The 15,491-nt window shown below is 38.6% G+C and overlaps 1 protein-coding gene across 12 annotated transcripts in view; it reads left to right on the forward strand.

The window, feature by feature from the left end:
- gpat2 (glycerol-3-phosphate acyltransferase 2, mitochondrial) overlaps positions 1 to 15,491 on the forward strand; it is a 176,625-nt gene that overhangs the window by 60,342 nt on the left and 100,792 nt on the right. The window contains exon 1 of one of the 12 annotated variants that reach the window (XM_086314878.1): positions 12,278 to 12,361. The exons of the other annotated variants lie outside the window; for them this stretch is intronic. The gene's annotated coding sequence lies outside the window, so the exon portion shown is untranslated. Of the gene's footprint in view, positions 1 to 12,277; positions 12,362 to 15,491 lie in introns of those variants that run through there. 12 annotated transcript variants of the gene reach the window in all.

Here is a 15,491-nt window from a genome sequence, read left to right on the forward strand (position 1 = left end):
GGCAGACTTAAAAAAATGGCAAGAAAGTAGACTAATGAGTGGGTAGGGGATAAATAAAACACATCATAACAATATAAAACAACGATAATAAATGGTCCTAATAGATGATGATATTATTATTATTATTATTATTATTATTATTATTATTATTATAATATCGTGTAACCTTTACTATGGAAAATATTTTGGAACATATCCGCGCACATAATCAAACACATAATTTATCTGCTGCTGTCAACAACTTCAAGCAGAAGAAAGTATATTTTACTTTATGGTTTTGCCAAGTCAATAGAAATGATCACTACAGAGAAGATTATATAAAATTGGGAAACATCTGTTTAGACTGCTGAAAATGTTGAACAGATAGGCCTATATCATAGAAAAGAAGTTTACAGATTTTCTAATTATCTTATCAATGTAGGGCTCAGTAACAGCCCTAGACACTAGTTAGTCACCATCTGTCAGATGCTTGTCATTAGGGGAAAATGGGTGTTCCCTGACCGACCAGTAAACCCACCAAACAATCACCAGGTGATTGGTTTCTACAGGTTGCTTGCATAAAATTGGTATTAATTGGCAGTGTATATACTGCTTTGGTTACTACCAGGTTGTTATAGTTGCCTGAAGGTTGCATTGAAGACACGGCTGTTCTGCAAACACTTGTCAGCTGCTTGCCAAATAAGACTGTGAAAAGTGCAAACTAGAAATAGAAATCATTTGCCTTTACAGTAAAAGTTTCACCATTTGAAATATGCTCTTGGCAACAGGCAGTTTTTACTTTAAAGTTTTTTCTTTCCAGTAGCAGCTTTAAATTTTACTACAGTTCAGAGAATAGTGTTTTTTGATGAGTCGACCTTTTTCATGTTAAATCAGGGTCAACCTCTAGGATTTACGTAATGTACAAAAAAATTTGTTGTAAATTAAAAAAAATGTTTAAAAAAGGTGTTTAGTGCAGCGCTGTCTTTGCAACTGATTTTACTCAACACCAGTCATCATCTTCCAGCAAACAGCTGAATTTGCATTCTTCCTAAGCAACCAGAGGCTGCCAGAGGGTAACCGACTGGTCTCTAGGCCTGTATAATTTATAGGGAGACTCTAGAATATGAGCAACTAGCAGAAAGCAAACCCAGATAAGTATAGACAGGTACAGCTTCTTATTAGACATGGTAATCATTTTTTACTTTAATGGCCATTATAGCCAGTGTTTTAGAAGCTGGTACTCCTAACGTCTTTGCTAGTTAGATGACAAAACCAAAGACTAAAAAATTTGAAAATACGACGGATGTTGAGTCTTAAAGGCATTGTGTCATTCTGGCAAATGTCATTGCTTTTCATAGGTGTTCCAGAGGAATGACATGTAATACTCCAGGCTTTCCAAAACTGACATTCGGCATAGCAACCACAAGAACGTTTTAACATTAAAGCATGAATTACCTTGAAAAAATCCAAAAGGAAAACAAATTACCACAAAATTAGTTTAAATATATCTGACTTTAAAAAAAAAAAAAAAGAAAAGTTTTTGCTTTTTGGTAATTCAGTGCAACACCTGCTTCTAAGGCCTGATGGCTATCCCTCAAATGATCTGTAAAACTGGATGACACTGTTTTTTTGTTTTGTTTTTTTTGCCTATCAAAATTTCAAAGTGTGTCAATGTTGACAACTGTTAAAACGCTTTGGGATACCGAGATATCCAGCCAATAAGATACCAGGCTTACAACACCAGGTCTTAAAATAGTGTCGACTTGGTAGAATTTGCTCAGATGTTGCAGCCAAACACCAAAATGACAGCTTAATAAAAGACATAAGCTGACACGGCTAAAACAGTTTCTGGCAGCTCCCACTTAATACACTGATATATATATGGTGGGTTTCTTTTAGTAAACAACCCAAAGCGTTCCACACATTTTGGCTTATTTATCATGTATTTTCAGCTGCTGAGCAAAATCGGTGAGGCTAAATTTAAATCAGAGTAGTAAACAAGGTCATGTTTGTTTATTATTTGAACAATACATTTAAAAATGAAACTACTATGGAATTGTGTTAGTGGAAACAGGTTGGCTCCTATGAATAAAATGTAAAAACTATTAATGCTATGAAATTTTACAAATTTAAATCCATTCAGAATGGAGTTAAAACATAGAAGGCCTATAACACAAAGATAAAATGTTGTCAGTCCAATTGTGCCTCTAAAGTAAGACAAGTATTTGTTATACGAGGTGAAGGCAACTTTATCAGTTAATGTGTTAGAAGCTTCCTTACAAGTGCTCTTCAAATATATTCCTGATTTGTCTTAAGAAAAATCAGTAAAACCTAAACAAAGGGGTTGATTGAAGGGGAAAAACTGGAAGCTGTTAGAGAAGATGGATACGCCTGTATTTCAGCTTATACTGATTGGCAAATTTTTCAGGAAACTTTATTTGTATACTTGTTCAACTACTCTTCAACACAAATATCTAATCAGCTAATCATGTGGCATCAACTCACTAAATTTAGACATGTAGACAGAGTGAGGTTCAAACTGAGCATTTGAATGGGAAAGAAAAGTGATTTAAAGGCCTTTTAATAAGGCATGGTTGTTGTCTGATGGGTTTGTGTAAGTATTTCTAAACGTATCTCTAAACTGCTGATCTACTGGCATTTTCCCAAACGATTAGCTCTGGTTGTACAGTATGTAGGGTTTACAAAGAATATTTAAAAAAAGAGAAAATATCCAGTAAGCTGCTGTTTTCTGAGTGAAAATGTCTTGTTGATGTTAGAATGGTAAAGCTGATATAGGAAGGTAACAGTATCTCAGTTAACCACTTGTTACAACCAAGGCATGCAGAAGAGAATCTCTGAACCTTGTAGCAGATAGACCATACCAGGTGCAACTCCTGTCAGCTGAGAACAGGGCATTGAGGATACAGTTCACACGGGCTCACCAAAATTGGACAGTAGAAGACTGTAAAAATGTTCCTTGGTCTGATGAGTCATTACCTACTACAATGTTGATGGTAGGGAAACAATATAAAAGCAAGGATCCATTTTGCCGTACATCAACACATCAGACTGTTGATGGTTGGGGATCTTTTCTTGGCACACTTTGGTCCCCTTAGTTCCAACTGATCATTGTTTAAGTGCTACACTTTGCTTGAGTATGGGTGCTGACTATATATTTCCCTTTAAAACGACAGTATACCCACCTTGTATGCGGCTGACAAATCTTCAGCAAATGTGTGATGCTGTCATGTCAACATGGATCAAAATCTGAAGAATATTTTCAGCACCTAATTGAAATTTATGTCACAGGAATTAAAGCAGGTCTGAAAGTAAAAAGGGGATCCCAACTGTTACTAGCAAGGTGTAAGTAATCAAGTGGCCAGTGAGTGCATATATCAGTTGATAATCTAATATCTAATCTGATATCTACCATGTTGACTGACTTTGGCATATTTGCTATTAAGAGCACATGGAAACACATGACTTAAGCAAAGACTTCTTAGATGGTCCATACCTCATTGCAAGTCACATTATTTGTCAAGTAACTCCATTAAACACAGTCACATTGTCCAATTCAGTGACGTGTACTGGTTGTACACGTCACTGAAGCTGAAGCTGGTTGTTAGATAGCGTTTTAAAACCAACAGTAGCTTAGCAGTATCCAAATGAAGGAGTTATGTAATATTCAGTTATTAAGAAGGGAGAAATTATCTGTAGATACCAAAACAGTTTGTGTCCCTGATTACTAATGCTGTTAAGGCATTTTATCATGGGACTATATGGGAATTAGCTTTCCCTAAGAGCCAGACTCTAGTGGCCACCCGACTTACTGCGGTTTTTTATCTCTTTCATGTTGGCTTAACTTGTCAGCCCCAGAGGTGCCCATTTTCTAGAGCAAGTTATATTTCACAGTGTTAGAGAGAATAAATAACAAAAAAACCAACATTTTAAAGCTTTCTGATATTTAAATCCTATAATTTTATAATGGTTGTAATATATAGGGTTGTGTTTAAATACTTTCAACACTAACATTCAGAGTTGAGTGGGGGGTTCATTTTCAACCCAGATGCTTTTTGCAGGATAAACCCTTCCCATTAAACTATTGTGTAACAAAATGTTTTGTTTGTAGGAAATGTAAACAACAGGTAGATCATTGGCTTTAATTTTGTCTTTTTATCACCACAGACAGGGTCAGAGGAGGTCTTTGAATAAATGGATTGGAAGTTCAGAGACACAGATGCTTGTTCAAGTTAAATGGAGTTGTTTGTAAAATCCACTCCACCCCTGCAGTCGTATTGGCATCCATTGCTCTGACAGCTTGTATTTTTCATCAAGACTAAATTGTATATGTTTGCCCTTTAATACATTAGCTGGACGAAGATAAAACGGTGGACTGGGGTCAAGCATTTGAGGGCACAAATGCATGGAAAATTCCATTTAGCGAAGACAAAGTGCTGGGAGGGGTCTAACAGAAGAGGAGGGTGGCAAGGATGCCCACACCTTGGGTTAAGCGACTGTCCACCCACTCTGCTTTTTAATTCTGTCTAAAAACATTTCGTTGTGTCTCAGTTTGATAGAACACGTTTTGAAATTGCTGTCTTTAAAATATATTATGAGTGTTGCTGTGAAAGGATTTGTCACCATGATAATCTGTCAAAACAGGCTCGTCTGTGTGCTGTTTGTTTTGAGTTCATTAGTGAGATCGACAGGGTTTCCTGTCAGGGCTTATTCTCAGGACTTCACCGTTTTGATTCATTGCAATTTAATTTTCATGTGACACTGATTCTGTTGTTGTTACCAGGAGATCCCGTTGACTCTTAAGTGTTCCTGTTTTTGCCCAATAAATGATTGATTATATGACAAGCTTATGCCGACGGGGGGAAAAAAGAACAAAAGGGAAAATCTAATATGACAGACACGGCCTTGTCTGCCAGGTTAGAATGAACAGAATTAGCAATATGTGAAACATATGTGTTAAATGCACCTTAGAACACACATGCATCAACACTACATATGAGCGGGCAGAGGGAGGTTTGGAGTCTTCACACACCCCTGTTCTCTGTTGCCTGTTGGGGCCCTCCAAGGTATGGAACCGATCTCCCCCCACCACTCCCCCTGCCAGTGGCAGACGCCCTCAGACATCGGTGCATTGGTGGGGTTTTTTGTGTCCGGGGATGGGCGTCCAGGTACGCACCAGCTCATTCCTGGTGGCTGCTTGTCGGGGCCTGGAGCCTGGAGCTCACTCGGGCCCCTTCGGGGGTGGGGTGCCCTCAGCCTCTCAGCCTGGGGCTCGGTCACTCTGGCACAGCTGGCTGCCGGCGGAACTCACGGGCTCGTCACTGCAACCCCCCCTGGCTTCTGCTCCGCAGCTGCTGAGTGACCCCTCATCTGGGGCTCTCCTCAGCTCTTTCCGGGATAGTGGTGCGGCTGCCCCTCCGTTGGTCTTCCTTGGTCTCTTGTGCTCTGACGGCCTCTGGTTGTCTGGGGCCTGGATCTCCTCCATACCATGCCCTGGAGGACGGGGATATGGCTCCCCACACCCTCTAGCAGATCATTACATGAAGGAATCTTTTAAATACAAGCGCACTCACGCTCACAGGTGTACACACGAGTGCTCACACAAACAAACTACACCCTTTTTGGCTCCAACCTCAAAGCACACTGTGTGCTGTAAGTCTTACGTGCTGCATAATAATCAATATTTAATATTTACTGCTATATACACATAGAGTATCGCGATGGTGTTGTGTTTATTATATTTCTGTTTTTTTTTTGCATGTTTTCTCTTTTTTTTCTCTCTCAACAGGTGATCCAGGTGATATATATATAAAAATATGTTTTTTGCCCCCCCCCCCCCCCCCCCCCCTTCTTTGCCCATCATCACTATTCCTCTTCCCCACTGTCTTTGTTTCCCTCCCTCTCCCCGGTCATGTCTGTCCCGTCTGTAACAACTGAAAATAAAATAAAATAAATAAATAATAACAACAAAGGTCAATCAAATGGACCAATACGGCAAGGCAGGGATGGTCCACTTGGTAAAGTAATTCCGTTGGGCTTCTCTCTTTGCCTTCAGACAATAATACTGATGGCAGAAGAACCAAACGGGACAGGCGGGCGGGGGGGAACAGCAATATGTGAAAACAAAACAATTCAATTCAACATGGTTTATTTATATAGTGCCAGTTCACAACAACAGTCACCTAAAGACACTTTGTGATGTAAAGACTACAATATTCAAAAGAAACCCCAACAACCACGCCATGAGCAATAGGAAGGAAAAACTCCCCTTTGACAGGAAGAAACAATACAGTGCAATCCCAAATCATGATTTTATGAATGAGAAATATCTACCAACATATTTGATGGAGTTCATGCAAGTGAGAAAAGATAAACGGGAAGAACACAAAGAAAACAACATGGGATCATCTGACCGAAAAGTTCAATTTGGCTCAACATCAGCCATTCAAAGCAAGAACAACTCGGTGTTCAGCATCTCAGATACCATTGAAATCAAGGAAGACCAGAATCACAGATTGTCAGACTTATTATTGACCACAGCACAGATGTTTTTAATATCACATTTTCAGACTCTGAAGCTCCTATTAAGTTAGAAATTAATCTTTCTAACTCCAAATGAAAATTAAATGGTAGAAATAAGGAGTTCATGTTACACATTTGACAGAAATTAAACTCATTTGTTTTGCCACTGCTGTGTCCTGCCCGATAATAATGAACGGTGAAACACAAACTCTGTGAAATAAGAAAGGAACAGTTAAAATATATCAGTTCAGTGGTGATGGTAAGGAACACCCAGCCCTAGAAGAAAGGAGAAAGTGACAAAGCTGCAAATGTGTTTTCTTGGAAATGAAATGGGGATGTTGAAATTACATGAAATGCTTCACCGGATTACGGGAACTGTAGTTTGGACAAAATTACCTCTCTCCCTCTCTGTGTGTGTGTGTGTCTCTCTGTGTGTCTATAGATATAGATATTGTGAGTACAAGAAAACAATGATTAGAATATAATGTGCTTAAGTTTGATTAGATGAGAGGGTCCAGCTGTAGATCAGGTTGGTTTAGCTATAGGCCTGAGTGTGTGTGTAATTGTGCAGAGAGTGAGAGGAATTTATTGACACTGGGGGTCTGCCTGTCATAAAAGGAAATAGGAAGTCACAGTTAGGAGATGCTAGGACTGTATGGAACAGATAGGAAAGAGAGGAGAAGTCTGTTACCCTTGTCCCTGAATGTAATAAAGGCTCATAACTGTCACAACTTAGAAGTAGGTTTGCAGGAGACCCTCCACATGCTTAGCTGTAAGAGTAAGACAAACAAGAAGCCAACAGCTTAGTGGAAATTCCCCAAGGGATACCTGAGTGGGGGTCTCAGTGCTTGTGACCTGATAACCATGTTTTGTTTGGTGTAGCTTGGGTGAGGGGAGATGGACTTTTATGACCGGCAGGAAGTCACATATACACACCCAGTGCTGTAACTGTTACGACACACACATACTCACTCACGTCGCACACTCACAGGTACGCCCACACGCAGGCACTCACGTGCTCGCACATACATACACAAACACAGTGTTTTGGGTTTACAATACTCCATGTGGGTTTTACAATGGGGCGTCGTTTCTATAAAACTGGTTGTAACAGACGAAGGAGTTGAGATCTACAGAGGAATTGCCGGGCCCTGTATATCTCCCCTTCTAGAAGGTGCATGAGTGACTGAAGATGAATAAAGGTTTTGTGAAATAACTACTGAGTTCCGGTGTCGTCTCTGGAGGCCTGAGGAATAAAAAGAACTGGGGTGAAACTGAAAACGCAACAATATATAGGATAATCTCTTACACACTCTTAGACACAAGGCTTTTATTTATCAAAAATTGTGAGGAAAAAGTTGTGGCGTCACTTTTGACTGAAAAAGTCAATAACTGTAAAAAAGGGCCACTTAGAAATGAGTTCACCTGAATAATATGGGTGCTGTGTTTGTAACTTATGCAGTTTATGAATATTCTTAGCTGTTTAAATGCTTGGATAGCTGTTATCGGCAATGTTATAAAAATGAATCGTTTATCTATGTCAGTCTGCCTGATTGACAAGTGTAAAGATTACAATACAACATATTTAATGTGGCTGGAGAAGGTCTCCAGAAGTGTTGATAACCTTATCTGGCTTGTGCGGTCACACCGTATGTGCTGCACAATGTCAGGCTTCGAAGGTCAAAGGCAGCTTTGTTGAAGTCAGATTGACAGATCAATAATAAATCATAGCTTCTGTAATATTGCAGATGTTGACTGTTTCCTGTTGTTTTTCACCTTCAGGTGACAGAACTGTATATATGTTTAAGCCGTTGTGATGTGTTTAATCATAAAAATGTTTCCCACTATCAATCTGCTTCGGATCGGATTTTTCAGACTTGCCCTGGAAATAAATTTTTTTAAGTTAAAGGCTTTAATTTTATTGGAAGTTTTCACTTCCATCGTGCCATGTATTGCAGACCTAGAACAAGATTCAGACATCCTGAAGTGCATGCTTTCACAGACATTTGAACAGTGGTTGTAGCCTGGTTACCAGTACTATATCCTGGTACTGATCTCTGTGTGGGTGAACTGTTAATAGCTTTTAAAGGCAGGTGCAGTTTCTGTGATATCATTCCTTTTTAAACCAGCCAAGTGTAAAGCTCTGGTGAAACTGTGATGCCAGGACCCCTTTTTGCTTAAAAATGGCTAAAAACAATTATTAATAGAGGAGTTGTTGTGGTTAAAGAAGGCAAAAGGAACATTTTCCTGTATAAATAGGGCCATAACTGATGCCACTAAGTTTCTAAAGAAGTTTGGTCACTTGAGGGTTAAATGATGAATAAATATCAGGCTTTGCCACAGCTTTCAAAAGGGGATCAGGAAAGGTGGCAGCTTTACACGTTTACGTCTTTCAGTGTTCGTTTTGGTGTCTGGATCAGTTTGCAAGTCAATGTGCGTGAAAGGTTTCAAAAGGTTGGTTATAGGGACTGATTCCCTGCGAGTGTTTCTTACAGATAAAACCCATGGGCCTTCTTGCTGCAGCAAATAGTCCATCCGTGCTTGAAATCTTGTTGGAGCCAAGTCTTCCAGAGCTGCCAGCTCCCAGACAGTGGAGAATGATTACCAGAATGGGCATTAATATGCAGCATCCACCAATCAGGACAGTGCAGCTGGTATACAAATCAGCATTCCTGAGTGGTTGACTACACTACTGTTATATTTGATAGTACTGCGTTGTGTGATACTTGTGAAGTGACACATCCGCTTCTTTTATGTTTCTGTGTAGTAAAAGCTTATTCGTGCTTTTTAACAGCATGTAAACCAGCTGAGGTTATTTATTTATGCATTTTTCTTTTTAAAATGTGGCTTTAAAACGAGGAAGATGACTGCTCTGTTTGACTCGATTTCATTGTTGCACCATAATTGCAACATTCTGCTACACACAGCATGCGTTGTTAGAGGACTCTGTGTGTGCATGTGTGCACGTCTGTGTTTCTGTATATCTCAAAGGAAATGTTCTTCTTGTTTTCTGTAGCCACACAACACCTTTAATTGCTTTCAAGGCAGCACATTTTGTTGTGTTCTTAGGAGTTCAGAAGAGTTCACAAGTACTTGGCAACACAATCTATGTTGACTTTACATAACTTTTTATAAGTTGTCAGCATGGAAAACAATCTCAAACTGACCCTGGTGTCAGACCTTTGAGTCAGAGTAAGGTACGAATGACTAGAGTTTCGTGCAGAATTTATATTGTATGGTCTTTCACTTCCTATTCTCTTTGGCATTGTAGAGCAAGATGCTGAATTATGGAGTATTGCTGTCATGGAGCCTATGTCCAGAAGCTATCCACTAAATATTAATGTTCAGTGTGTGTGTGTATATGTATGTGTATGTGTGTGTGTGTGTGTGTGTGTGTGTGTATATATATATATGTGTATATATATATATATATATATGTATGTATGTATATATATATATATATATATATATATATGTATATATATATATATATGTATATATATATATATGTATATGTATATATATATGTATATGTATGTATGTGTATATATGTATGTATGTGTGTGTATATATGTATGTATATATATGTGTATATATATATATGTATATGTATGTGTGTGTATATATGTATGTATATATATATATATACATACACATGGGCAGCACGGTGCCACGGTGGTTAGCACTGTTGCCGCACAGCAAAAAGGTCCTGAGTTCAATTCCACCATCAGGCCGGGGTCTTTCTGTGTGGAGTTTGCATGTTCTCCCCGTGTTTGTGTGGGTTCCCTCCGGGTACTCCAGCTTCCTCCCACCGTCCAAAGACATGCAGCTTGTGGGGATAGGTTAATTGGATAATCCAAATTGTCTCTAGGTTTGAATGTGAGTGCGAATGGTTGTCTGTCCCTGTGTGTTGGTCCTGCGACCTGTCCAGGGTGTACCCCGCCTCTCGCCCTATAACAGCTGGGATAGGCTCCAGCGCCCCCCGCGACCCTGAAAAGGATAAGCGGAAGCGAATGGATGAATATATATATATATATATATATATATATATATATATATATATACACACACACACACACACACACACTGTATGCTGTAGTTAAAGTTGATGTTTTAGGAAAGGACAGGATAAGGACCAGATCTGGACTCTTTGATGTCAGTGTATCATGGATTCATTGTCGGGAAAGATTTTAAGGTATAAAAAGTTAATCATTTATATTAATAGTCTCTACTCAACTTTTGGTTTTCTATACATATCAGCAGTTAAAACACGTTTGCTGATCTTCTCTGCCTAAAATACATGATAGGCATATGTCTCTGTTTATCGCTAAGACTCTAATTGGAAGGCTGCCATTTTCCACCACTTCTATGCTAGGATGGCACTCTGGTCCATATCAGCCCTAGTCCTGCTTGGCTATCATTGCAAGTCCAGCTTCTAATTTCTTCGCTCTAACCACCTGAAACTCTCTGCAATGCATCCAGAAAATGAATTCTTTGGTTGCTCTCAGTCAATTTAAATTCATGATTACAAACCATTTAGGTTCCATCGTTATCTCTTGAATGAATTTGCCTTTTAACTCTAGATTTAGTCTCCTGCAGTAGTGTATTATTGTTTTTTTTTTTATCTTATATTATCTGTATCCTTTGATTTAATTTTAAACACTAAAAATAATTGTGAATTAGTTTTTTATGGCCTTTTTTTTTCTTCTCTTTTTTTGAGAATAGTTGCTCAGATTACTGTAGAGTCATGTGAAAAAACCTACATTTCTGACTAAAAACAGACCTGCGATACAAACGTATTTAGGAGCACCATGTGAATAAAAAGCCTGACAACATTAAGCCCGCGCAGCCACTAGTTTCAAACAAAAACACTGATAGCAGTGATGATAACGCTGGCACATTTTAATGTGGAGGCAGAGTTGTTTTACACAAGAGCAAAGAGGCAGAGCCGAGAGGCTTAGCTCAGAGTGAAAAAATGTGCTTCTAGCTTTCAAAACAGCTGCGCTGTTCCTGTAATCACCATTGAAACCTTTACTAGAAAAAAGTCTTTCAACAAACTCCAACATGAAGAAAAGCAAACTTTGTAGTTGCTCCATCCACTGCTGTTTGTTTTGTACACAGAAACATCTGCAGTAAGCCTCCAGAAGTTGTATTAAAAGATGAAGATGAACTGTTAACTTAGTCTGACACCAGACTGGTTAAATCATACAGCTTGCTGAAGGCTAAATTAAACTAAATTGCATTAATATTTATTAATAAAAGCGGTTTTCACAAGCCAATAAAAATGTACATGGGCCAGTAAGGCACTGGCCTGAGGTTAGGTTGGACACTGAATTATTATTAATAATAATTAATTGTTCAATCGATAGATTAATAAAATGATCAATAGCTGCACCCCTAGTAGCCAGATGCTGCTAATCAAAGGCACTTGATTAATTGGTCACGTTAAGCGTTAGCACCTTTTTATAAACAGGGTTCATACGGGTGCTTGAAATCCTTGAAAATACTTGAATTTTAATGTTGTCTTTTCAAGGTTTGAAAAGTGCTTGAATCTCAGATGTGGTGCTTAAAAGTGCTTGAAAGTGTAACTGTATTTCATTCACCACAAATAACTATCTGATTGAATAGTTTTCTTATCAGATAGAGAAATAAAATGAGTCGCAAAATGTAGAGGCAAATCCGCCTGGGCTGCCTTGCCCCTCTGTCTGTTTCAACGTGTAACCCCGCCCCTCCCTCGGACAGTCGGGGATGGGTGCGCTAACATACTTATAGGTTGCTGTTTTAATGAGTGTTTGATGGAAAACAACAATGGCGGAGGTTGCGCTCTCCAGTCACATGATAGGTGAGTCCTAGTAAATAATTTTCCAGTACGTGTACGTTACACATGCTATTTTTAAAAAATTATGATTATTATTTTGCTAGCTATCAAACTCGCTGGAGAAATGATTGAAATGCACTGCGTGTGATGCCGTATGGCAGCGCTATTATGGAATATGCTGTGAACTTAGCTAACATTACTTAGCAGTGAAATGAGTTAATTTACTCAAGTGAAAGCTTTAAACATTAGCCTGATACATAACTTGCTAACTTAAGGCTTTCTGGTTAACCCTCTGGGGTCGACCAACCCAGAGTCTCCATTTCAACTTGGGTCAAACGTGCGGACTTCAAACTATATACCAGTGTTTAAATTGTGTTGATACGCCACGTAAAACCGGTGTTTTTTGTTTTTAATAAAACAGTGGCGTTTCCTCCGGGAAGAAACGGTAAAAACGGCGTTTTCTAAGGAGAGCGCTAGCAAACACGCTTTGCTTGTGAGTGAAAAACAACAGTTATTGGTGAAAAAAGAAAAAACACTCCTTCCCTATTGGTGGAAAAATGTACCACGTCGACCAATCAAAAAAATGATATGGCAACATGTGGCATTTGGTTGTTTGGGAAGAGGGGGAAGTTTTAGGAGTGAGCGAGAGAGAGAGAGAGAGACAGTTTTGATACATGAGAAATTTGTGACGTGTACCGTGTTTGGAGTCTCAAGTTAGTGTGTTGTCTTGTGTAGTTAGTGTGTAGTGTAGTCGTTGTTTTGTTTTGTGTGTCAGTTCTACTAGTGATCGTCACAGTTGCTGCAAAAAAGCCACCAAAGGCAGATTGCAGTGTAAACACTGAGTGACACACCTGCTGTCAGACCTGCAGGTTTATCCCTGTGCTGTTCTCATCTGTGTTATAGTGGACACAAACTATTTTTTGGAGTTGCATAAATATTTTTTGTGCTTTCTTATTTGATGCAGAACACCTGATTATTCCGTAAATAGTTTGAAATGGTTATATAAAAAACGTCTGAGCCTTGGCTGCATTTTTAGGTAAATAGTACCATGTAACTTTGTTGTTTGCAAAACTTGTGCATATTTTTAAAAATGTACAATTTCTATTTGCATTTCAAGTTATGAAAATGATTCGTTAAACATGCTCGTGGTTTCTACTTTCTACTTGTAAAATTTTGTCTGAATTTAGATAAATTGTGCTGATACAGTTTGTCAAAATGAGAAAATAACAGATTGGCAAGATAAACAGTTTTAAGGCTGCCTGTTTATTTAAGGGAGATGAACAAAATACATTGGACTTGTACATAATATCACAGATGATAAATTAAATAGATTTGAAGTAGATGCTTGTGCATTCTTAAAGCATTAAAGCATGTGCTGGAAAAGCTTGAATTTGACCCTGAAAAAGGCGCATGAACCCTGTCTAAAGCTGGAGTTGTGGGAAGTTGTTGATCTGGAGTATTCAGGTGTGTGTTAACACACTGCAGTAGAAAGTAGAGTAGACATCTCAGCAAGTTCACCCCAAGGTCAGATACTGCTGAGATACTCAGAGAAACTGCAAAAAAAATCTAAGAGGTACATCTTAAACTCTACAGGCCTCAGTTGGAAGTGTTGGAAAGGTTACCTCTTCCCTCTAAAAAATAACATGGCAGCACAGTTTTGGTTTGCAAAGTTGCATCTGAATAAACCACAAGACTTGTGAAACAAGGTTTTCTGGATAGGTGAAATCAAAGTGGAGTTGTTTGGCCATAATGCACAGCATCACATTTAGTAAAAATCAAACAGCATAATGGCACAATCACCTCGTACAAACTTTCAAGCACAAGGTTGTCAAGCTTGATCCAAACTGGGTCATGCAACAGGACAGTGATCCCAAAGTCAGCAGCAAAGCTACAACAAAATAGCTGTGGGAAAAAACACAAGTGCCAGCAAACTCCACTGAGCTGAAGCAACATTGTAAAGAAGAGTGGGCCAAAATTCCTGATAGAGTTACTAAAGGTGAATAGACAAGCCACTGAATCATGGGGTGTTCTTAATTTTACAGGACTGCATCTAATTTGATTGTATAAAATATGCTTTCATTTTTGATGAAGAGGCTAATTCACTAAATTAATTTCAATTATTTTTTACCACATGCAAGACAACACCAGGATCTAAGTAATATGGATGTATTGCCTGGGATTCTCCTGCATAGAGATAACTTTTGCTAAATTAAGAGTAAGGAAATTTGGAGCCTCTTAGATGTGTTTAATGTTTATATCAGTGTCATTTTTCATCTCTCTGTTCATGTTAGGTATTCATGCTTCTGGATTCCTACAAATGTGCTATGCCTTTAATAGCAGCTGTGACTCATAAATTAAACCACTGTAGAGCATAATATATTTTGCTGAACTTTTGAGTCGCCTAAATTTACAGCCATGTATCCAGCTTCATTGCTGCCAAACAAGAAGCAACAAAATCTAATGTTGCCTTTTAAACAACCACTTCCCATAAATTTAATTTATGCGTAGTAGAGCACATTACCGCTGTCTTCAGGCAGTAGATTGCTTGTGCAGATGCTTATAAAAGACCATCTAAATAGTTGATAATTTTCAAATATGTCACAGCATGATATTAAAACAATTTCTGGAACTGTATTTGAGTTTGACACCACTGTTGTACATGATCTGTAAAAAGTAAGTCAGTATAGCTTGGGAGGCACACTAACTTGGTTCCCTGTGATAACTTTGTATGTCATCATTTTATATAAATTGTGAGCCCGGTCAGTCTCTATTAGAGCACCGAATGAATTGAATACATGTGAGGTACACACTACCAACTACTCCATTGGTAATCGGATCTATAGGAGCATTAGGAGACAGAAAGGTGCTAAAGCTGTGGGGCTGGATGTTAGGTTTGTGTGAGTTTGCCAGCATGGCTGAATATTGAACAGTGGATGAAAGCAAGTGCTGAAGAATTAGCAGCATTAGAGTCTGAACATTACCCCAATGAGCTGGAATTGCATCTGTACTTTAGGGGAAATGTGACTCATAACTAGGACCGGGTAATAAGCCGGAGCTCTTTTTATATGCTTGGGTAGAATATTGTAGTAACCATTTTAGCTTTTATATAAACTGCATCAAAATGGCATTTTACTGGATGATGATGATGATGATG

The sequence above is a fragment of the Aulonocara sp. 'chitande type north' Nkhata Bay genome, linkage group LG12 (genome assembly GCF_057382095.1).
Source record: "Aulonocara sp. 'chitande type north' Nkhata Bay isolate Kocher_YH1m ecotype deep benthic linkage group LG12, A_spYH_male_GT1.1, whole genome shotgun sequence".
Taxonomy (NCBI): domain Eukaryota; kingdom Metazoa; phylum Chordata; class Actinopteri; order Cichliformes; family Cichlidae; genus Aulonocara; species Aulonocara sp. 'chitande type north' Nkhata Bay.